We start from the raw sequence: 23820 nt of genomic DNA on the forward strand, positions 1-23820 counted from the left end.
TAGGTGTTGTAAACGAGGTAGGTGGGGAGCCAGGTAGGTGCTGTAAAGGAGGGAGGTGGGGAGCCAGGTAGGTGCTGTAAAGGAGGGAGGTGGGGAGCCAGGTAGGTGCTGTAAAGGAGGGAGTTGGGGAGCCAGGTAGGTGCTGTAAAGGAGGGAGTTGGGGAGCCAGGTAGGTGCTGTAAAGGAGGGAGTTGGGGAGCCAGGTAGGTGCTGTAAATGAGGGAGGTGGGGAGCCAGGTAGGTGCTGTAAAGGAGGGAGTTGGGGAGCCAGGTAGGTGCTGTAAAGGAGGGAGGTGGGGAGCCAGGTAGGTGCTGTAAAGGAGGGAGGTGGGGAGCCAGGTAGGTGCTGTAAAGGAGGGAGGTGGTTAGTTGTTGCTAGATCTTATTCCAGGAAGTGAAATGTTTGTCAGTTACTGAAGCAACCAGGAAATAAAGACAGATAAAGATAGGGAGAGATAAAGAGAGGGAGAGAGAGAGAGAGAGAGAGAGAGAGAGAGAGGAGTCGGCTGTAAGGTGAGACTTGCTGAGGATACTGACAGGTGCATAACGTGGGGACCAGTGACCATAACCCAGCAGGTAAAGATACCTAATACTGTCACAGTAACTGTGTATAGTATGGCAGTAACTGTGTATAGTAACTGTGTATAGTATGGCAGTAACTGTGTATAGTATGGCAGTAACTGTGTATAGTAACTGTGTATAGTATGGCAGTAACTGTGTATAGTAACTGTGTATAGTATGGCAGTAACTGTGTATAGTAACTGTGTATAGTATGGCAGTAACTGTGTATAGTAACTGTGTATAGTATGGCAGTAACTGTGTATAGTAACTGTGTATAGTATGGCAGTAACTGTGTATAGTATGGCAGTAACTGTGTATAGTAACTGTGTATAGTATGGCAGTAACTGTGTATAGTATGGCAGTAACTGTGTATAGTATGGCAGTAACTGTGTATAGTACCTGTGTATAGTATGGCAGTAACTGTGTATAGTATGGCAGTAACTGTGTATAGTAACTGTGTATAGTATGGCAGTAACTGTGTATAGTAACTGTGTATAGTATGGCAGTAACTGTGTATAGTAACTGTGTATAGTATGGCAGTAACTGTGTATAGTAACTGTGTATAGTATGGCAGTAACTGTGTATAGTAACTGTGTATAGTATGGCAGTAACTGTGTATAGTATGGCAGTAACTGTGTATAGTAACTGTGTATAGTATGGCAGTAACTGTGTATAGTAACTGTGTATAGTAACTGTGTATAGTATGGCAGTAACTGTGTATAGTAACTGTGTATAGTAACTGTGTATAGTATGGCAGTAACTGTGTATAGTAACTGTGTATAGTATGGCAGTAACTGTGTATAGTAACTGTGTATAGTATGGCAGTAACTGTGTATAGTAACTGTGTATAGTATGGCAGTAACTGTGTATAGTATGGCAGTAACTGTGTATAGTAACTGTGTATAGAATGGCAGTAGCTGTGTATAGTATGGCAGTAACTGTGTATAGTATGGCAGTAACTGTGTATAGTATGGCAGTAACTGTGTATAGTAACTGTGTATAGTATGGCAGTAACTGTGTATAGTAACTGTGTATAGTATGGCAGTAACTGTGTATAGTAACTGTGTATAGTATGGCAGTAACTGTGTATAGTAACTGTGTATAGTATGGCAGTAACTGTGTATAGTATGGCAGTAACTGTGTATAGTAACTGTGTATAGTATGGCAGTAACTGTGTATAGTATGGCAGTAACTGTGTATAGTATGGCAGTAACTGTGTATAGTAACTGTGTATAGTATGGCAGTAACTGTGTATAGTAACTGTGTATAGTATGGCAGTAACTGTGTATAGTAACTGTGTATAGTATGGCAGTAACTGTGTATAGTAACTGTGTATAGTATGGCAGTAACTGTGTATAGTAACTGTGTATAGTATGGCAGTAACTTTGTATAGTAACTGTGTATAGTATGGCAGTAACTGTGTATAGTATGGCAGTAACTTTGTATAGTAACTGTGTATAGTATGGCAGTAACTTTGTATAGTAACTGTGTATAGTATGGCAGTAACTTTGTATAGTAACTGTGTATAGTATGGCAGTAACTGTGTATAGTAACTGTGTATAGTATGGCAGTAACTGTGTATAGTATGGCAGTAACTGTGTATAGTATGACAGTAACTTTGTATAGTAACTGTGTATAGTATGGCAGTAACTTTGTATAGTAACTGTGTATAGTATGGCAGTAACTTTGTATAGTAACTGTGTATAGTATGGCAGTAACTGTGTATAGTAACTGTGTATAGTATGGCAGTAACTGTGTATAGTATGTGTGTGTGTGTGTATAGTATAGCAGTAACTGTGTATAGTATGTGTGTGTGTGTATAGTATGGCAGTAACTGTGTATAGTATGGCAGTAACTGTGTATAGTAACTGTGTGTAGTATGGCAGTAACTGTGTATAGTATGTGTGTGTATGGTATGGCAGTAACTGTGTATAGTATGGCAGTAACTGAATATAATGTGTGTGTGTATAGTATGGCAGTAACTGTGTATAGTATGGCAGTAACCGAGTATAGTGTGTATGGTATGGCAGTAACCGAGTATAGTGTGTATGGTATGGCAGTAACCGAGTATAGTGTGTATGGTATGGCAGTAACCGAGTATAGTGTGTATGGTATGGCAGTAACCGAGTATAGTGTGTATGGTATGGCAGTAACTGTTTAGTGTGTGTGTATGGTATAGCAGTGTGTGTGTATGGTATAGCAGTAACTGTGTATGGTATAGCAGTAACTGTATGTAATGTGTGTATAGTGTGTGTATGGTATGGCAGTAACTGTGTATAGTAGATGTATAGTAGTATAGCTGTAAAGGAGGGAGGTGGGGAGCCAGGTAGGTGCTGTAAAGGAGGGAGGTGGGGAGCCAGGTAGGTGCTGTAAAGGAGGGAGGTGGGGAGCCAGGTAGGTGCTGTAAAGGAGGGAGGTGGGGAGCCAGGTAGGGGCTGTAAAGGAGGGAGGTGGGGAGCCAGGTAGGTGCTGTAAAGGAGGGAGTTGGGGAGCCAGGTAGGTGCTGTAAAGGAGGGAGGTGGGGAGCCAGGTAGGTGCTGTAAAGGAGGGAGGTGGGGAGCCAGGTAGGTGCTGTAAAGGAGGGAGGTGGGGAGCCAGGTAGGTGCTGTAAAGGAGGGAGGTGGGGAGCCAGGTAGGTGCTGTAAAGGAGGGAGGTGGGGAGCCAGGTAGGTGCTGTAAAGGAGGGAGTTGGGGAGCCAGGTAGGTGCTGTAAAGGAGGGAGGTGGTTACTTGTTGCTAGATCTTATTCCAGGAAGTAAAATGTTTGTCAGTTACTGAAGCAACAAGGAAATAAAGACAGATAAAGATAGGGAGAGATAAAGAGAGGGAGAGAGGGAGAGAGAGAGAGAGAGGAGTCGGCTGTAAGGTGAGACTTACTGAGGATACTGACAGGTGCATAACGTGGGGACCAGTGACCATAACCCAGCAGGTAAAGATACCTAATACTGTAACAGTAACTGTGTATAGTATGGCAGTAACTTTGTATAGTAACTGTGTATAGTATGGCAGTAACTGTGTATAGTATGGCAGTAACTGTGTATAGTATGGCAGTAACTGTGTATAGTGTGTGTATGGTATGGCAGTAGCTGTGTATAGTGTGTGTATAGTATGGCACTAGCTGTGTATAGTGTGTGTATGGTATGGCACTAGCTGTGTATAGTGTGTGTATGGTATGGCACTAGCTGTGTATAGTGTGTGTATGATATGGCAGTAACTGTGTATAGTGTGTGTATAGTATGGCACTAGCTGTGTATAGTGTGTGTATGGTATGGCACTAGCTGTGTATAGTGTGTGTATGGTATGGCACTAGCTGTATATAGTGTGTGTATGGTATGGCAGTAACTGTGTATAGTGTGTGTATGGTATGGCAGTAATTGTGTATAGTGTGTGTATGGTATGGCAGTAATTGTGTATAGTGTGTGTATGGTATGGCAGTAATTGTGTATAGTGTGTGTATGGTATGGCAGTAATTGTGTATAGTGTGTGTATGGTATGGCAGTAATTGTGTATAGTGTGTGTATGGTATGGCAGTAATTGTGTATGGCATGGCAGTAACTGTGTATAGTGTGTGTGTATAGTATGGCAGTTACTGTGTATGGTATGGCAGTTACTGTGTATAGTGTGTGTATGGTATGGCAGTAACTGTGTATAGTATGGCAGTAACTGTATATAATGTGTGTATAGTATGGCAGTAACTATGTATAGTGTGTGTATGGTATGGTAGTAACTGTGTATAGTGTGTATGGCATGGCAGTAACTGTGTATAGTATGGCAGTAACTGTGTATAGTGTGTGTATAGTATGGCAGTTACTGTGTATAGTGTGTGTGTGTATGGTATGGCAGTAACTGTGTATAGTGTGTGTGTATGGTATTGTAGTAACTGTGTATAGAGAGTGTATAGTATGGCAGTAGCTGTGTATAGTGTGTATGATATGGAAGTAGCTGTGTATAGTGTGTATGGTATGGAAGTAACTGTGTATGGTATGGAAGTAACTGTGTATGGTATGGAAGTAACTGTGTATAGTATGGCAGTAACTGTGTATAGTATGGCAGTAGCTGTGTATAGTATGGCAGTAGCTGTGTATAGTATGGCAGTAGCTGTGTATAGTATGGCAGTAGCTGTGTATAGTATGGCAGTAGCTGTGTATAGTATGGCAGTAGCTGTGTATAGTATGGCAGTAGCTGTGTATAGTATGGCAGTAACTGTGTATGGTGTGTGTATGGTATGGCAGTAATTGTGTATAGTGTGTGTGAATGGTATGGCAGTAACTGTGTATAGTGTGTGTGTGTGTATGGTATGGCAGTAACTGTGTATAGTGTGTGTGTATGGTATGGCAGTAACTGTGTATAGTGTGTGTGTATGGTATGGCAGTAGCTGTATATAGTGTGTGTATAGTATGGCAGTAGCTGTGTATAGTATGGCAGTAACTGTGTATAGTGCGTATAGTATGGCAGTAGCTGTGTATAGTGTGTGTATAGTATGGCAGTAGCTGTGTATGGTGTGTGTATAGTATGGCAGTAGCTGTGTATGGTATGGCAGTAACTATGTATGGTGTGTGTATAGTATGGCAGTAACTGTGTATAGTGTGTGTATAGTATGGCAGTAACTATGTATAGTGTGTGTATGGTATGGCAGTAACTGTGTATAGTGTGTATGGTATGGCAGTAACTGTGTATAGTGTGTATGGCATGGCAGTAACTGTGTATAGTGTGTATGGCATGGCAGTAACTGTGTATAGTGTGTATGGCATGGCAGTAACTGTGTATAGTGTGTATGGTATGGCAGTAACTGTGTATAGTGTGTATGGTATGGCAGTAACTGTGTATAGTGTGTGTATGGTATGGCAGTAACTGTGTATAGTGTGTGTATGGTAGTAACTGTGTATAGTGTGTGTGGTATGGCAGTAACTGTGTATAGTGTGTGTGGTATGGCAGTAACTGTGTATAGTGTGTGTGTGGTATGGCAGTAACTGTGTATAGTGTGTGTGTGGTATGGCAGTAACTGTGTATAGTGTGTGTGTGGTATGGCAGTAACTGTGTATAGTGTGTGTGTGTGGTATGGCAGTAACTGTGTATAGTGTGTGTATGGTATGGCAGTAACTGTCTATAGTGTGTGTATGGTATGGCAGTAACTGTCTATAGTGTGTGTATGGTATGGCAGTTACTGTGTATAGTGTGTGTGTATGGTATGGCAGTTACTGTGTATGGTATGGCAGTTACTGTGTATGGTATGGCAGTTACTGTGTATAGTGTGTGTATGGTATGGCAGTAACTGTGTATAGTATGGCAGTAACTGTATATAATGTGTGTATAGTATGGCAGTAACTATGTATAGTGTGTGTATGGTATGGCAGTAATTGTGTATAGTGTGTGTATGGTATGGTATGGTAGTAACTGTGTATAGTGTGTGTATGGTATGGTAGTAACTGTGTATAGTGTGTGTATGGTATGGTAGTAACTGTGTATAGTGTGTATGGCATGGCAGTAACTGTGTATGGCATGGCAGTAACTGTGTATAGTATGGCAGTAACTGTGTATAGTGTGTGTGTATGGTATGGCAGTAACTGTGTATAGTGTGTGTGTATGGTATTGTAGTAACTGTGTATAGAGTGTGTATAGTATGGCAGTAGCGGTGTGTGGCGAAACCAACCTCGCCACTGTGAACTGGAGAAGCCTGGTTGCTAGCCTCCTACCTGCTGACTATGGCCCCTGGGTTATTTGGGGCATATTGTACTTTATATTGCTGCTGCTGGCCCTTTTAAAAGCATCAGTGGACATATTGGGACTTTTGGGACTACTGTCCCTTTAAGACTGTGGAGCAGATTACAGTATACTGCCTTTAATATTACATATGTTATAATGTGTTCAGTTAACCTGGGTTATATGTATGCAGCATTCATCTGATTGTTCGGTAGAATCACTCCATTCATTATACTGAGTGAAACTACCGAACAACCAGACCACCCAGGAATAAGTGTGCCTCCAATTATCGTTTGCAACAATGTTGCGAACGGGTAATTGGCAATCAGTGTAATGTATTCTTTGTCCTCTGGGTGGCCGCCATTCGGGAAACGAACACGTGGCGGCGGCCATCTTAAACTCCCGAACAGCGGTGTTTTGCCGTTGAGTGTCTGGAACTAAAATCGGACGCTCGACTAGGCAAACACCGCTGAGACCTCCATACTTCCAGAAGTTCGTATGGGAACTACCGAACGGCCCGCCGTTCGGTAGAAAGAACCCCACAAACAAGGGAATTCATTCAAACCCTCTCCAGGCTCTATAACACAGGCAATTTGTCTGTTTTCATTCCCTTGTCTGTGACCGACCGCAGGGCCAAAATGCATGGAACTGTTTTCGGATACTTTACCCATGCGGTCGGTCAAATCTTTGGAACCCTATATCTCCCGAACCGTTTATCCGAATGAACTGATTTTTGGATATGTTGTCCCCCTGAATAAGGGCTATCCAGCGATGCTGGATTTAAAGGTGTACCCCCTGTTTTTGGGGTACATCCAGAACCTGGCTAAAAAAGTGTACCGGATAATTGGGTTTACTGTTATCTGAGGGGAGGGGATGTGTGGGTGGAACCATGTATGTGATTGGCTATTTTATGCCTCCCCCTGGGTGTGGCCTGTAAGTGTACAAGTGTAATAAAAGCCAGGCTGGATGTGCCAGTCCAGAGTTCCTGTTTTACCCTCAAAGTGATGTGTCGTCTCATTATTGGGGGAAGGATTTATTGCATGCTGTTCCAGTTGACTGCTAGGAGTACAAGCCTATTCGTATGGTTCCTATTCAATGGTCTACAGCATTCATATGCTTGGGAGAATTTAAAAGGTTTCTCGGATTCGGTGATTGTGGTGTCTGCCAGAGTGCTTGGAGTCCTCAGGAAGCACTAGGAGCATCCATTAACGGAGGTACCAAGTCGGGGTGCCAGGTGATCCGTTACACGGTGTATAGTGTGTATGGTATGGAAGTAGCTGTGTATAGTGTGTATGGTATGGACGTAACTGTGTATAGTATGGCAGTAAGTGTGTATAGTATGGTAGTAGCTGTGTATAGTATGGTAGTAGCTGTGTATAGTATGACAGTAGCTGTGTATAGTATGACAGTAGCTGTGTATAGTATGACAGTAGCTGTGTATAGTATGACAGTAGCTGTGTATAGTATGACAGTAGCTGTGTATAGTATGACAGTAGCTGTATATAGTATGGCAGTAGCTGTGTATAGTATGACAGTAGCTGTGTATAGTATGACAGTAGCTGTGTATAGTATGACAGTAGCTGTGTATAGTATGACAGTAGCTGTGTATAGTATGACAGTAGCTGTGTATAGTATGACAGTAGCTGTGTATAGTATGACAGTAGCTGTGTATAGTATGACAGTAGCTGTGTATAGTATGGCAGTAGCTATGTATAGTATGGCAGTAGCTGTGTATAGTGTGTGTATAGTATGGCAGTAACTGTGTATAGTGTGTGTATAGTATGGCAGTAACTATGTATGGTGTGTGTATAGTATGGCAGTAACTGTGTATAGTGTGTGTATAGTATGGCAGTAACTGTGTATAGTGTGTGTATAGTATGGCAGTAACTGTGTGTATAGTATGGCAGTAACTGTGTATAGTGTGTGTATGGTATGGCAGTAACTGTGTATAGTGTGTGTATGGTATGGCAGTAACTGTATAGTGTGTGTGTGGTATGGCAGTAACTGTATAGTGTGTGTGTGTGGTATGGCAGTAACTGTATAGTGTGTGTGTGTGGTATGGTAGTAACTGTGTATAGTGTGTGTTGTATGGCAGTAACTGTGTATAGTGTGTGTGGTATGGCAGTAACTGTGTATAGTGTGTGTGGTATGGCAGTAACTGTGTATAGTGTGTGTGGTATGGCAGTAACTGTGTATAGTGTGTGTGTGTGTGGTATGGCAGTAACTGTGTATAGTGTGTGTGTGTGTGTGGTATGGCAGTAACTGTGTATAGCGTGTGTGGTATGGCAGTAACTGTGTATAGTGTGTGTGTGGTATGGCAGTAACTGTATAGTGTGTGTGGTATGGCAGTAACTGTGTATAGTGTGTGTGGTATGGCAGTAACTGTTTATAGTGTGTGTGTGGTATGGCAGTAACTGTGTATAGTGTGTGTGTGGTATGGCAGTAACTGTGTATAGTGTGTGTGTGGTATGGCAGTAACTGTGTATAGTATGGCAGTATCTGTGTATAGTGTGTGTGTATGGTATGGCAGTAGCTGTGTATAGTGTGTGTGTATGGTATGGCAGTAACTGTGTATAGTGTGTGTGTGGTATGGCAGTAACTGTGTATAGTATGGCAGTAGCTGTGTATAGTGTGTGTGTGGTATGGCAGTAGCTGTGTATAGTGTGTGTGTGGTATGGCAGTAACTGTGTATAGTGTGTGTGTGGTATGGCAGTAACTGTGTATAGTGTGTGTGTGTGTGTGGTATGGCAGTAACTGTGTATAGTGTGTGTGTGTGTGTGTGTGGTATGGCAGTAACTGTGTATAGTGTGTGTGTGTGGTATGGCAGTAACTGTGTATAGTGTGTGTGTGGTATGGCAGTAACTGTGTATAGTGTGTGTGTGGTATGGCAGTAACTGTGTATAGTGTGTATGGTATGGCAGTTACTGTGTATAGTATGGCAGTATACTGTGTATGGTGTAACAGTAACTGTGTATGGTGTAACAGTAACTGTGTAGTGTATATAGAATGGCAGTAACTGTGTAGTGTGTATAGTATGTAAGAGCTAGTTCTGATGGCCCCCCTCCCCCCTTCTCCTCCCCCCCCCCCCCCCCCCCCCCCCCCATTGAAAGATACACTTTAAATATGTGAGAGAAGAGACCATTGCTTCTCAGTAAATTTAAAAACCGCAGATATGGCTTAAAGGAATAGTATAGTGCTGCCCCTGCCTCCCCCCTCCATTGCGCCCCCCCCCCCCTTCTCCCTGGTAAATAAAGGGTTAAAAACGGTTGTGGCGAAACCAGTGTGGCGAAACCGACCTCGCCACGTGTCCTTGGAGGGGGCTGATTGCCCGCCTCTTGCCTTTGGACTATGGACCAGACTTTATGGGAATGTGATACCCCAGATAGCCATACCATGGAGCCTATTCATATAATGAAAGACTATGGGAAAGACTTTAGCTCCATGGCAATTGTACTGTGTGAGTAGGATCTGCGCGCTATTCGGTAGTTTTGTGCGTGCAGATCCCAGCTATCTGGGGATAGGTGAAATGTCTGTGTGTTATGTGTAAATGTGACTTTATGTATTTTAAAGTGTTTTATGTTGTTTTGCAACCATGTGGTTAATGGAGTCTGCCTTTAGTCCTGGGTAATTGGATTACTTCTCCAATTAACTCCAGGGCAGAAGGGAGGAAACCAGGGTGCATTGTGGGGATGTTTTTCTGCCAGCCAGAAAGGAACAAAATATACTTTTAGTAACTTTTGAACCCCTGGTCGGATTCATGCCATTTTTTAATATGTTGTTCCCCTGAATGGATTGATTGTGGATATGTATTTTTATGTGAATGTGATGTATGGTTTTAAAGTTATGAAAGTTGTGTAAAAGTATATTTTACTCTGTATGCATAATGGGATTATGTGTCACACTAAGGGGAGGGGATGTGTGGGAGGTAACATCTATGTCATTGGTTCTTTTATGCCTCCCCCTGGGTGTGGCCTGTATGTGTGAGTGGAAATAAAAGCCAGGCTGGATGAGCCAGTCCAGAGTTCCTGTTTTACCTCAAAGTGATGTGTCGTCTCATTATTGGGGGAAGGATTTATTGTATGCTGTTCCAGTTGACTGCTAGGGGTACAAGCCTATTCGTATGGTTCCTATTCAATGGTCTACAGCATTCATACGCTTGGGAGAATTTAAAGGTTTCTTGGATTCGGTGATTATGGTGTCTGCCAGAGTGCTTGGAGTCCTCAGGAAGCACTAGGAGCATCCTTTAACGGAGGTACCAAGTCGGGGTGCCAGTGGATCCGTTACATTGGTGGCAGCGGTGGGATGGCGTCCTAGTGCGAGGAGAAGCAGCTCAGAGACACTGGTAACGTTTGGAATTACAAATTGAGGGCAACGCTAGTATCCGTACAGCGCCCCTGGCTACAGCAGGATGGAATCAGCTAGTTTTTGGACAGCGTTCCATGATGAGGAGGAGGAGGCGGCCACGGACTACAGGGATGCAGACAGAAAGGAAGTCTGGTATGATGCCCTGGAAGACGCCCAGTGGCGGCGAGGTGAGAGTCTCCCCAGTGATGAGCAGCGGCTACAGAAGCGTGTGGCGATGCGCATGTATCTATTGGGAGAGCAGCCCCTGGATGAGTGGGTGACAAGACTAGAGACCCTGGTATGGCGAGAGATCTGGCTAGACAACGCATACCAGGCCCTCTGGTGGCATACCATTCGACTTACCCCCTGGACGGCCGAGCACGACTTACCGGAGGGGGATGATTATGATGGCCCGGGTTTATTATGGGATGCCTTGGAGGACGACATTGATCTTGGCAGCACGGAGGGGTCTAGGTTTTGGGACATCTACGACTACCGGATGGGCATGTATGTCTGGGCTGACGAATGCGAGGTGAGCAAAGACATGACCCACCTGGTAACAAGGGAGTGGGAGCTGGAGCAGGACTACCAACACCTGCTCAGCTTCGTGCAGCTCCAACCTACCCGACAAGCAGAACCAGACCTCATAGACTGGTCCTGGAGAGACCCACAGATGGCAGGTGGAGATGGGATCGAGGTCTCTCTACTGGCCCTACAGGGATGCTGGGCAGTCGGCCCAGATCCCCAGCGGCAGGTTACAGTTCAGAGAGAGGAGCTTGTTACACCCTCTCTCCAGCGGCAGCCTAACCCACCAAGGGGAGACCGTAAGCCCCACACCAGCGCAGATGGGACCGTGGTCTCTGCGCCCAAGTTACAGGGAGCTGAAGGAGCCGTCCTCCCTCCCCAGCGGCAGTGTGATTTGTTGGGAATTGGGAGCCCGGTCTCCATTCCCCAGCGGCAGAGTATCCAGCAGGGAATAGAGAGCCCAGCCCCCTTTCCCCCACAGCAGGACTCTGTGCTGGGAGGAGAGACAGTCGGTCTCCCTCCGCAGAGACGGGAAGTATGCATGGGAGAGGAGATTGTTACCACCTCTCCCCAGCGGCGGATCATTAATGTACAGGGAATAGAGAGCCCAGTCTCCATTCCCCAGCGGCAGAGTGTTCTAATGGGAGAGGAGCTGGTTACCACCTCTCCCCAGTGGCAGCTTAATGTACCAGGGGGAGACTGTAAGCCCCACACCTGTGCAGATGGGACCGTGGTCTCTGCACTTCCAGCACAGGGGGTAGGGACGGTCGGTCCTGCCCCCCCACAACAGGGCTGTTTAGCCAAAGGGGAGACAGTCTGTCTCCAGCAGCAGAGTTGTGTAACTAAAGGGGAGACAGTCGGTCTCCAGCAGCAGAGTTGTGTAACTAAAGGGGAGACAGTCGGTCTCCAGCAGCAGAGCTGTGTAACTCAAGGGGAGACAGTCGGTCTCCAGCAGCAGAGCGGTGTATTTAAAGGGGAGACAGTCGGTCTCCAGCAACCAGGCTCCAACCAGACTACTCCCGTGGTAGTGCTGGCAACAGGACAGAGTACCGCTGGTCTCTGCCCCCTCAGCAACCTACCAAGGCAGCCTACCAGTCCCCCACACAGCCGTGGTGAGGCACCTGAACCTGGACAAGATTCTCCCTCACCCAGGTGTAGTAACTGTTTATTGTGGGTGGGCTGCTCTGCTGTTTCTGTCTTGTGGGTGGGCTGCTGGACTAACAAGGGCACTGACCGGCAGGAGGTCAAGTACCCTGTTAGTCTGGGGGGTAAAGGGGAGAAGTGTGGCGAAACCGACCTCGCCACGTGTCCTTGGAGGGGGCTGATTGCCCGCCTCTTGCCTTTGGACTATGGACCAGACTTTATGGGAATGTGATACCCCAGATAGCCATACCATGGAGCCTATTCATATAATGAAAGACTATGGGAAAGACTTTAGCTCCATGGCAATTGTACTGTGTGAGTAGGATCTGCGCGCTATTCGGTAGTTTTGTGCGTGCAGATCCCAGCTATCTGGGGATAGGTGAAATGTCTGTGTGTTATGTGTAAATGTGACTTTATGTATTTTAAAGTGTTTTATGTTGTTTTGCAACCATGTGGTTAATGGAGTCTGCCTTTAGTCCTGGGTAATTGGATTACTTCTCCAATTAACTCCAGGGCAGAAGGGAGGAAACCAGGGTGCATTGTGGGGATGTTTTTCTGCCAGCCAGAAAGGAACAAAATATACTTTTAGTAACTTTTGAACCCCTGGTCGGATTCATGCCATTTTTTAATATGTTGTTCCCCTGAATGGATTGATTGTGGATATGTATTTTTATGTGAATGTGATGTATGGTTTTAAAGTTATGAAAGTTGTGTAAAAGTATATTTTACTCTGTATGCATAATGGGATTATGTGTCACACTAAGGGGAGGGGATGTGTGGGAGGTAACATCTATGTCATTGGTTCTTTTATGCCTCCCCCTGGGTGTGGCCTGTATGTGTGAGTGGAAATAAAAGCCAGGCTGGATGAGCCAGTCCAGAGTTCCTGTTTTACCTCAAAGTGATGTGTCGTCTCATTATTGGGGGAAGGATTTATTGTATGCTGTTCCAGTTGACTGCTAGGGGTACAAGCCTATTCGTATGGTTCCTATTCAATGGTCTACAGCATTCATACGCTTGGGAGAATTTAAAGGTTTCTTGGATTCGGTGATTATGGTGTCTGCCAGAGTGCTTGGAGTCCTCAGGAAGCACTAGGAGCATCCTTTAACGGAGGTACCAAGTCGGGGTGCCAGTGGATCCGTTACAACGGTTTCTTTACCTTTTCCCTCTGCGCCCTCTCCTTCGTCATGCGACTAGCGGGGTCTAATGCGCGTTGAATCAATGTTTTCTATGGGGGGAAATCTGACGCTGGATGTCCTCATGCAGAGCGTGTGGACGTCCAGTGTCAGTTACCAGACCAAAGGTCCATTTCGATCCAGGAAGCCCTCTAGTGTCTGTGTGGTAGATAGCCACTGAAGGCAGGCTTAGAGCTGCAATGTAAATCATTTCTATGAACCTGCAATGTTCATTGCAGCACTAAGGGCAATAGGGACACTGCACCCAGACCACTTCATACCTGGTCTGGTTGCCTATAGTGTCCCTTTAATGCTTCCAGCCTAACCAAGTCCTTTTAGTCACTCGCTGCACACTTTGTTTGTAAATACAGTTTTATTCACTCATTGTTTGCTCTGTTTTTTTGAGGTGTACTTATAAGGTTTTATTTTAATTAAGTTTATTAAAGCACATCCCTCCATTTCCTGTCCAGCTCCCAATACATTGTAAAAATATCCACCGTCCCATCTTCTCTGTGGCCTATCGCCCTCACACCCACTCATCCTCCACAATCCTCAGCAAGGTCAGTCTTGTGAGATACTTGGATCCAACCCATCATCTCTGTGTCCCCGGGCCTATCGCCCTCACACCCACCCATTCCCCACAATCCTCAGCAAAGTCCATCTTGTGAGATACGTGGCTCCGTTCCAGCTCTGAGCGTGTCTCCAGGATCTGGGACACCTGGCCTTTGTTTTCATTTTGTTGACTTTTCCAATTTGCGTTTTATTGCCGTAGTATGGGATAAAGCCTGGGTTACTTTGTTTGGCAGTAAAAAGACAGTAAAATACAATAAAATACACAAGGTTACATATATTACATAAAATACAGACATGCAACATATCCCCAGATAGCTTAGGTCTGAGCGCACATTATTACTGAATGGCGATCAGACCGCACACATACAGTTCAATTGCCATGTAACCAAAGTCTTTTATTACACGAATAAGCTCCATGGCATAGTTATCTGGGTTAAATTAGTTAATTCAGTAAATCAGAGAATCAACCGAACGCCAGGGCAGAAATACATGAATAGACCTTTCTGCATAGGAAAATAAAGTATTTAAATGCAGGTCCATAGTCAAAAGGCAGCAGGCAGGTAACCAGGCTCCTCCAATGCACAGTGGCGAGATTGGTCTCGTCACAGTCATCCCCTATATTTGTGTTTATTCCTATGCTTTAAAATAAAAATCTTTATTACATGGGTACATACGGTACTATAGGAATATCTCTTTAAATATGAAGCAAAAGATACAAAGTCATAATGCTGTAAAAAATCTACCAGAAAATATTCTGGTCATATATAAACGCAAAATGCGTAATATGTAAATGAACAAAAAAAATCTGTAACATAAGCAAACAAATATAATGCTAGTACAATCCAAACCCCCCAAAAAGATACAACATATAAAATAATCCCAAAACCATACCAGACCTAGTGAGAAGCAGGGACAAAGTCAATCAAAAAGCCCCCAACGTTTCGGCAAGAAGCCTTTATCAAGGGAAGCCTTTATCAAGGGAGCCTTGACGTTGGGGGCTTTGTGATTGACTCTTCATTCATTCCTCCCCTGGGGGATCAAGCATTATAAACTGTAGACGTAAATTGCTTCTAAATCTTTCTTCTAAATTTCTAGAAGTATTCTAACGTGGTGATGGTGGTGTTTCAAAGTGGTTTAATGGTTGTGGTGTCGCCTGGCTGAGTGTGGCAGTGTGCCTAAGCTTGTTACCACGCCGACGCAGTTGGTATACAGTTGTTGTGCTCAAACGTTTGCATACCCTTGGTAATGTATGTATCATTTTTAAAGGCGAAAATTGTAGATTATGCTAGCTTTAGTGTACTGATAATCTTAATTTTATTAATGACAGGAGGCGAGTATTTGCTTAAGACTTTCTTTACTTAAGCTTCACAGCAGCACTTTTTTACTTAGTAACAAGGTAACCAATCAGAAAAAAGATAACATGGTATAAAAGTCCCTCCCTGTGACGTCACTTCCTCTTTCTGGCTGCGAACCAAAGGAACGGGAAACTGTAAGGGAACCGATAAGAAATCCGGAATGCCAGACGAGAAAGTAGATGCTTGAGAGGGAACAGGAACGAAAACATGACTTCTAGGAGAGCTGAGATGATGCTTGAGATGAAACAGCAACTAAACTTGTCCTCTTGAGGGGCTTTACGCTGAAACGAAAGAGCAGAGTCGAAACCAAGGATTAATCCGAGAATTGGACTTCTAAAATTATGGTGTCCAGTAATTAGAAAAATCATATATAATAGACCACCTCCCCTAAAGTGTTAATTTATACAGCCATGGAGAGAAATTCTTAGCCCCTCCTGGTAGAATATACAATAGCGTGTTACTCTAATCTGAGATAAACTTACCTAAAGAGGCGACCCAAGGGGGGGAAGAAAACGAAGGTGAATGGGTGGGAAATACTCGCCTCCTGTCATTAATAAAATTAAGATTATCAGTACACTAAAGCTAGCATAATCTACAATTTTATAACATGACAGGAGGCTTCGTATTTGCTGTTTTAACGCTCCCCCAGGAGGGCTAAGGAAGCGTGCACAGCTGGACGAAAGTAGAAGTTGCGGAACGTCTGTTCCCTGGACCAGTCTGCTGAGCGAAGGATGTCCCGAAGGGAGGCTCCAGCGTTGAATGCTCCCGATGCCGCTGCACCCCTGATGGAGTGGGCTCCGAAGGAAGTTTCAATCCCGGCCAGGGAGAGCAACCACCTAAGCCATCTGGCAAGGGTTGTGGTTGATACAGGATGATGGGGTCGGACGTATGAGATTAATAGCTGGTTGGAGGAGGTTGAACGTAGAGAGGAGGTGACTGATAAATAACGAGAGAGAAGCGAGACCACACACACTTTTGGATGGTTAGGGAAATAAGGGTAAAATACTGAAGAGGAGTTTGATTTTGTCCGTCTGGACACGGAAAAGGTGACACCTTCTGGTGAGAAGTTGATAGCGTTATGGTCAAATGCTCGAACGTCTGATACTCTTCGGAAGGAGATTAGGCAAAGCAACAGAGTGAATTTTGCTGAGAGTTGACGTAGGGTTAGATCTTCGTTGTTCGGCCAAGCTTCAAGGAAGCGAATCATGACATTAACGTCCCATAGATGGGAGTATTTCGGAGTTGGGGGGCGAGCTAGTTTAATGCCCCGCAATAGTCTACAAACCAATGGGTCCTGGCCAACTGGAGCTCCATCTAAAGGTACGTGGGCCGCTGAGATTGCTGACCGGGCAACGTTGATGGAACGGTATGAGCGGCCTAAGTCGAACAGATGTGAGAGGAAATTCAAAATGAACTGTCTAGGGGCTGTAAGGGGATCGGTATTCCGTTCCAGGCACCAATTGCACCAAGCACCCCAGGAGGAAAGGTAGCATCTTCTGGTTCCAGGCGCCCAAGAATCCCAGAGGAGTTCCTTAGCTCTCTGCGATAATTCTCCGAAATTCCAGGATCCCCTGAAAGAGTCCAAGCCACTAGTTGGAGGTGGCCCTGAATTATCATCGGATGAGGGTTCCCTTGAGGGTCCTCTAGCAGGTTGAGCCATGGAGGTAGAAGGAGGGGATGTTGGCAGGATAGGTCCAGGAGATCTGGGAACCATGCTTGGCCCTGCCAGAGCGGGGTGAGTAGTACCAGCGTGACTTGTTGTCTGCGAATCTGGAGAAGGACTCTCGGGATCATTGCGAAAGGAGGGAAAGCGTAGGCTCCCGTAGTCGGCCACTTTTGAAGGAAGGCGTCTACCGCCGAGCATTCTGGGTCTGGTAGCCAGCTGAAGAAATGTGGGACTTGAAAATTCGTTCGGGAGGCGAAAAGGTCCAGAGTAAACGGTCCTCTGAGCTTGGAGATGCGGAAGAAAACTGATTTGTGCAGGCGCCAGTCGCTGACGTCCCTCCAATGTCGGGAGAACCAATCCGCCGTAATGTTCGTCTCTCCCGGGAGATATTCTGCTCGAATTGTTATGTTGCGTTGGAAACAAAAATTGTAGATGTCCTTTGTCACTTCGGATAGGGTACGAGATCTGGCCCCTCCTAGTTTGTTGATGTATTGGACAGCTGAGATATTGTCCATTCGAAGGAGGATGCAGCAGTCTGAGAGGTGGTTGGCCAGACTGCGGATTGCGAACGAGCCTGCAATTAACTCCAGACAATTGATGTGGAGAGAGTGTTCCGCCGCAGTCCATGGTCCCCCGGTGGAAGTTGCATGACAAGTTGCGCCCCAGCCTTGGAGGCTCGCGTCTGATTCCACCACAAAGTCTGGAGTGGGGCCGAAAATTGCTTTGCCATTCCAGGCAGACATGTGGCGGAGCCACCAGTTGAGTTCCTCCCTCACCTCGGTAGTGATCGGGACCCTCTGGTCGTATGATGGATGGGTCTGGAGGAACTGAGCCTTCAGGCGTTGCATGGCCCGATAGTGGAGGGGACCTGGGTAGATCGCCTGAATGGAAGCCGAAAGTAGGCCTACAATCCGAGCTAAACCTCGGAGAGGTATATCCGCTCGTCGAAGCGTCTTGCGTAGTTCCTTCCTGATCGCAGTTAGTTTGGTTTGAGGTAGGCGGAGCACACAGGTAGAGGAGTCGATCTCGAAGCCGAGAAATTGAATGATTTGGGATGGAGTCAGTGAGGATTTCGCCTTGTTGATAACGAATCCCAAAGATTCGATCAATGAAGATGCGTAGTTCGTTTGTGACTGTATGCTGGATGCGTCGTCGCAGAGTAGTAAAAGGTCGTCGAGGTAGATTAGGCAGCGAATGCCTCTTGCTCGAAGATGTGCGGTGACTGGTTTGAGTAGTTTGGTGAAGCACCATGGAGCGGAACTCAGGCCGAATGGAAGGCAGGTGAATTGGAAGACCCGGTGGTGCCAGAGAAAGCGGAGAAAACGTCGGCTGGATGTATGTACCGGTACGGAGAGGTAAGCATCCTTGAGGTCGAGTCTGGTGAACCAATCGCCTGGTCGGAGGATGTCTCTGAGGAGATGAATCCCTTCCATTTTGAAGTGCCTGTATATCACGAAAGTATTCAACTGGCGAAGGTTGATTACTGGGCGAAATTCCCCTGATTTCTTCTTGACTAGGAAGATGGAACTTAGAAAGCCTTTGTCGTTTGGAGCTGGTTGAATAGCTCCTTTTGTCAGTAAGGAACGTAGTTCCGAATCGAGGAGTGTGGTTTGAGCTCTTGACATTATCGGGTAATGGGGAAAACCTGTTTGAGTAGGGAGAGAATAAAATTCTATCAAATAACCCCGAACTGTGTTTAGAACCCAGGTATCTGAAGACAGCGTCTTCCACATATCTATACAATGTAATAACCTGCCCGCATGATAAACCGTAGTAAGGTGAAAGGTAGGAAATCTCACCTGTAGGGTATCTGTTGCGTCCACGGGCTCTGCTTCCTCTTCCCCTGTCTGCTCTTTGGGTGTAGAAACCCCTTGACTGGTAGTTGGGGAAGAAGGATGAGGTGGGGGGTCGTTGTCGTTGGCCTGTGGCCCAGAAGCGGCTGACTGTACGACCCCTTGAACGGCCAGCCCTTCCAAAAACCCGTGAGGGTTGTTGGTGGAATACTCTTTTCATGGATGATTGTGCTTTGTTCAAAGTAGTGTATAAGTTTACATGCTTGTGTAACTCTTTGATATAGGGTTCTCCAAATAATAGACCCTTAGCCTTGGGGCCCAATTCTTTGGTACCCAGATCGGTTAGTTTGGCATCCATACGCAGCAGCACTGCTTTTCTACGCTCCGTACATAGGGAAGTATTTGCATTGCCCAGCAGGCAAATGGAGCGTAGTGCCCATTCTCTTATAACCGATGGGTCTAAGGGGCCCTCGTTAGTGAGGGCTTCATCAGCCAATAGTAGAATTCTTGCCAGGGGCCCCAGGACATCCAACATCTTGTCCTGGGTGAGGCGTAGGCTGCGCTCGATGCCCTTTTCAGGGTCACGGCCAGTTCTGGCTAGGTACGTGCAGAGCATAGGATCGAACTCCGGGGTCATGGCAACCTTGTCCGGCAAAGTCGGCCTAGGGCATTCAGCTCTTAGGCGCTTGCGGACCTCCCGGTCTAGTGGTCTCCTGATCCAGAAATGGATATATTGGGAGAGATGAAATGGGAGTGACCATTCAGAAGACCGAGGATATCTGATATGCCGTGGGTCAAATAGGGGTTGACCCAGTGTATCCATAAAGGTTTCGGCGTCTTCCGAAGGGTTCTGTTCGGGTACAGAATCCTCTGTTGTGAGATCTCTATTAAAATCTTGAGGGAAAGGTGCCCCTTTAAAAGAAGCCACAGGCCAGTCTTCTTCATCTTCAGAAGAGTGGTCGGCTTGCCATTCATCTAGGATGGCCAAGGGGTGTAAATCAAAGGAGTCGTCCTCTTCCTCTGACAGAGTAGGTTGCACGGGATGTTTAGTTTTGGTGTCAGTCTGTTTCGGGCGTTTTGCCGGTTCTTTCCCCTTGCGTTTGAGGGGTTCTGGCCCATCCCCTTTCCAATATCTTTTATTGGGTTTGGAAGGGTTCCTTCTTGTGGAATCTGAATCATCCGCCTCTTCCTCAGAAGGCGGGGGCTCAGAAGTTTTTGGATCTTTAGGCTCAATGGGCAGCACCCGAGCCAGGGCCTTTTCCAGTGAAGCGGCAACAGCCGCATTTATAACAGCTTGTAAGTTTTGGTCTTGGATTGAAGCCTCCATAGCAATAGTGATGATACCTATGGGGCAGAATAGGCCAGCATTAGAATGTATTGAGGCCGTCCGAAATAACACAAAACTTTATTAAAATGTTTTAAAACCGTGCAAGCTGTAGCTGGGGGTCACCCAGTCTTAATAACCTCCGGCAGTAATGTTTCAAACCCGTATAGAGGTATGGCGGCACAGACAAAGCGGGCCAATCATGGGCTGTATATCATAACAGCAATCATAAATATATTTAGGGATTTACCCTGAAAATAATTCAGTATTAATGTGATGAAACTCAGGCTGAATGGTAATGGGGTAATCCCAACAACGGTATTGAGTTGTTTAATATGAATTCGAAATATCAATATTTGGTTCCAAGTAGTACTTCCCATTCACCACCAGGGGGAGTAGTATAAGCCAGTAACTCATCAAACTGAATTACAGAGTGAAATATTTCCAAGGGGAGTGAAATCAAACCTACTCAGAGGTAATATTATTATTATTATCTGAAAATTAGCAGTGTAAAATATATATATTTCTTTGTTAGAAATTAATATACTGCCGAAGTGCAGTTAAAATGGCCGCCGTGCGGCTATTTGGGCTCCGATCGCGGCTCCAAGAAAATGGCCGCCGCGATCGTGCTCATGCGCACAAAGAAGAGAAGCGGCCGTTTGGATCTCGCAGAGGTGCGCGAGATCCAAGATGGCCGCCGTGCGCACTCGGGGCCGCTGGAGGCGTTCTCCACGGCCCAGAAAGCCCGGGAAAACGGGGCAAAATATGCCGACCGCAACCCGGACCGTTAAAATGGTAAATGTTTTAAAAAAATTATTAATTTAATACATTCAATAGATACACAACAGAAATGGAACTGTAGAATGAGGAAAGAAAAATAAGGTGGTAATAAGAACTAAGTTAAAAGAAACTTAGGGAAAAAAATAAGCTAGGGTAGGAAACGAAACCTATGAATAAGAAACCATATTTAAAGTGAAATTGTGACAGAAACAGGTAAAAAATAAGGAATAAAGAATAAAGAATAAACCACAGAAAACCACAGAAAAGTAGGAGACAGTGGCACTCTGACCTGTACTGGTGTGAAGCAGCAAAGAAAGAGTAAGTGACGTCACAGGGAGGGACTTTTATACCATGTTATCTTTTTTCTGATTGGTTACCTTGTTACTAAGTGCTGCTGTGAAGCTTTAGTAAAGAAAGTCTTAAGCAAATACGAAGCCTCCTGTCATGTTATAAAATTTGTTTTAGGCGTTCCTAAAATGTAACTTTTATTAAAAACAATAAAAATTAACCCTTGTAATGATCTACATAGATTGTAAAATGTATACTCACTACAGATTAGAGCAGGGGTAGTCAACCTTTTTAACACCTACCGCCCACTTTTGTATCTTTGTTGATGGTAACATTTCCTTACCGCCCACCAGTGCCGCAGTAAGTAATTTAATAACACGAGTGCGATTTGTATTTTTTTATTTTTAGAAAGGTTTTTATTTTTTTTAATATATGTACTAAAAAATATATATATATATATATATATATATGTGTGTGTGAGATGCAGTATGTGTGTATAAGGGTGTAGTGTGTGTTTCTGTGTAATAAGTGCACAGGGTCTATACTGTGTGTAGGTTTACCAGGGAGGAGGGACATAATGCTGCAAGCCCAGGTGGTATAATGCTGCAAGCCCAGCCCATAATGTGGCAAGCCCATGTTCACTGTAGCCTGCAGCTCCTTTGGCTGCAGGCTGACTCTTCTGTCCTCCTGCAAGCACACCACTGTATTGGAACGTGGCCATGTGCTGCAACGCTCCAACCAACCTGGTTGCGGGACGAACACAGAGCCTCCAAGGCCCCTCCCCCTCCCCCCCCCTCTGCTGGAACTAAGTGCCGGCCAGCCGGCCGGTGAGGGAGATCTCCTGAACTGGGAGGGGTTAAAGCAAGGCTTTGCATAGGCCGGCAGGGGAGATGAAAGGATCCCCCTTGGTTCATGGCCATCATGGCCATCAAGGCCCACTGGGCGTTTTCTGCCCTCCTGAAATCCCAAACCGCCCACTAGTGGGTCTATCGGTTCCTGTGCTAGTCTGAAAGTTTAAAGAAATAACTAATCCCGACTATTTGACAGCAGGCACATGCTTAAGGTCATTCTCATGCTGGAAAGTCCAAGAGCATCCCATGCGTAGCCTTCGTGCAGAATAATGCAAATTGTCTGCCAGTATTTTCTGATAACATGCTGCATTTATCTTGCCATTAATTTTTAGAAGATTCTCTGTGTCTTTAGAACTCACCTCCCCAAAAAAATCAGTGAGCCACCACCATGCTTCATAGTGGGGATGGAAGTGACCCTTCTCCAAACATAACGCTTATGGTTTCGACCATAAAGCTCTATTTTGGTTTTGTCACTCCAAATCACAGTGTGCTGAAGCTGTGAGGTGTGTCAAGGTGTTGGTAGGCATAGTGTAACCAGGCTTTTTTGCATTGGTGCAGTTAAGGCTTCTTTCTGGCAACTCGACCATTTAGCTAATTTTTGTTCAAGTAGTATAGTATTGTGCCCCTTGAAACAACCACACCATCTTTTTCCAGAGCAGCCTGTGTAGCGGAGTAGAAGTGTAAATTGCAATATCTCCGCTGGTAGATGTAGTCAGCATATAAATAAAGGGTAGCGTAGTAATTCCAATCCCATTCCCCAACAACTGGACGAAACACAGTTTTGGGAGTCAACTGAACTTTTAATGAACCACAGCCAGTTTTATTCAAATCACCATACAAGGGGTTTCCTTAATGACATTCCAGGGGTGGACCTTGTGGAAAACTGAGTGTACAGTAGCATTTCCCATAATCCTTTTCTGTACTGGAGAGATAATTGCGTAAGAGCACACCTTTAATTAAATTATCTCTCCGTACAGAAAATTACACAATATTGGTTAAAACATAATAATTCATATAATATTTATCCGAACTCCACGAAAGACACTTCACTAGTTAGCTGGAATCTGAGCGCCCAATCTATTGAAATACCGCTCAGATCCGTTCGTTAGAATAGAAAAGCCATTCGAGTGAAGTTATGGACCGGTCAGCCACGAGGAGGGACTCCCAAAGCAGTTCCAGACAATTGCAGGCTTTGACCGGTCTTCTTTCAGGAGTTCATACGGATGAACAGACAAACGTACATATTTATATACTGGGTAGTCGTGTGTCTGAAGGTCGGTGATTTCCTTTAGGCGAACACCGCTCAATTTGAATGAATGGAAGTATCTGTACGAACATTATGGAAGTCCAGCGGTGTTAGGAGGTCGAGGGGACGATTTTAGTTCCATGCACTCGACGACCAAACACCGCTGGGTGTTCATGCGCCAAGATGGCCACCGCCACATGTTCGGTCATACGAACGACGACCACCCATTCAACCATTAGGTGTTTGCAGTTTCTCTATGTTGCCAGTTCTTAATTGGAGACACACGACTCCCTTGTGTGGTACTTCATTCAGTATTTTGTATATTTGTCCATGTTCTGTTCGTGAAGTCAAATTAAACGAATTAACATAGTCTTTGCACATTAACCCCTTAAGGACACATGACATGTCTGACACGTCATGATTCCCTTTTATTCCAGAAGTTTGGTCCTTAAGGGGTTAAAGTGGCTAGTTTTGTCACAGCCTGTATTTGTCCTGAGGT

The 23820-nt window shown here is 45.2% G+C and overlaps 1 protein-coding gene across 2 annotated transcripts in view; it reads left to right on the plus strand.

Moving 5' to 3' along the window:
• The first annotated feature begins 480 nt into the window (after positions 1–480).
• The window catches only part of SLC37A1 (solute carrier family 37 member 1), a 66303-nt gene continuing 42963 nt past the window's right edge, over positions 481–23820 (plus strand). Inside the window, exon 1 of one of the 2 annotated variants that reach the window (XM_063445514.1) lies at positions 481–576. The gene's annotated coding sequence lies outside the window, so the exon portion shown is untranslated. Of the gene's footprint in view, positions 577–3390; positions 3491–23820 lie in introns of those variants that run through there. The other variant, XM_063445505.1, reaches the window with a different exon arrangement.

The sequence above is a fragment of the Pelobates fuscus genome, chromosome 1 (assembly GCF_036172605.1).
Source record: "Pelobates fuscus isolate aPelFus1 chromosome 1, aPelFus1.pri, whole genome shotgun sequence".
Lineage (NCBI taxonomy): Eukaryota > Metazoa > Chordata > Amphibia > Anura > Pelobatidae > Pelobates > Pelobates fuscus.